This window comes from Octopus bimaculoides, chromosome 30 (genome assembly GCF_001194135.2).
Source record: "Octopus bimaculoides isolate UCB-OBI-ISO-001 chromosome 30, ASM119413v2, whole genome shotgun sequence".
NCBI lineage: Eukaryota > Metazoa > Mollusca > Cephalopoda > Octopoda > Octopodidae > Octopus > Octopus bimaculoides.
The window spans coordinates 4,747,856-4,748,841 of NC_069010.1; the positions used below are offsets into that span (position 1 = coordinate 4,747,856).

General features: G+C 41.9%; 1 protein-coding gene across 1 annotated transcript in view; it reads left to right on the forward strand.

The window, feature by feature from the left end:
* The window catches only part of LOC106884177 (uncharacterized), a 26,417-nt gene that overhangs the window by 9,331 nt on the left and 16,100 nt on the right, over window positions 1–986 (forward strand). The gene's annotated exons all lie outside the window — the stretch shown is intronic.

Consider the following 986-nt stretch of genomic DNA (forward strand, 5'->3'; position numbering starts at 1 on the left):
AATAGATAAGTATACGAAGTTTGAAAGTCTTTCCGTACCAAAAACACTACGTAAAACATTAATGAAAAATGTGGCCCCCGTTTTAAAAAAGATCCGCAGTATTTTGTCTGTCTTTACTTTCTGAGAACAAGCCTTTGGTCGGCCCGAGGCTATAGTAGAAGACACCTGCCCAAGGTGCCACGCAGCGGGACTGAACCCGGAACCATGTGGTTCGTAAGCAAGCTACTTACCACATAGCCACTCATGCGCTTGGCAACCAATCCGCAAGGTTTTGTTTTGCCATATGGCTATAGTCGAAGACATTTGCCCAAGGTGCCACACAGTGGGACTGAACTCTAAACCACATGACTGGGAAGCACACACATATATGCCTGTGCATGTATATATGTTTTGGTGAGAGGCTTATTGCCTGACCTATGTACTCATACTTTGTATGTGTGTGTGTGTGTGTGTGTGTGTGTATAAAGACAGTGATGTTATGTTGTTGAGAGGTCACTTGGTGCATTTTGAAAATTTCTGATCAACAGAACAATAAATCTCTGTGAGTCTTCAATTATTTATTTGTTTTTTTTCATTTGAACTTGATGACACAACCTACATGTAAAGAAGAACCTTGTACTCCACAGAGACATACATACATATCTACCTACCTACCTACCTACCTACCTACACACATACATACATACATACATACATACCTACATATATACTCTTTTACTTGTTTCGGTCATTTGACTGCGGCCATGCTGGAGCACCGCCTTTAGTCGAGCAAATTGACCCCCAGGACTTATTCTTTGTAAGCCTAGTACTTATTCTATCGGTCTCTTTATGCCGAACCGCTAAGTTACGGCGATGTGAACACACCAGCATCGGTTGTCAAGTGAAGTTGGGGGGGACAAACACAGATACACAAACATATACACACACATACATACACACACGCACACACACACACACACACACACACATATATCATCGTTTAACGT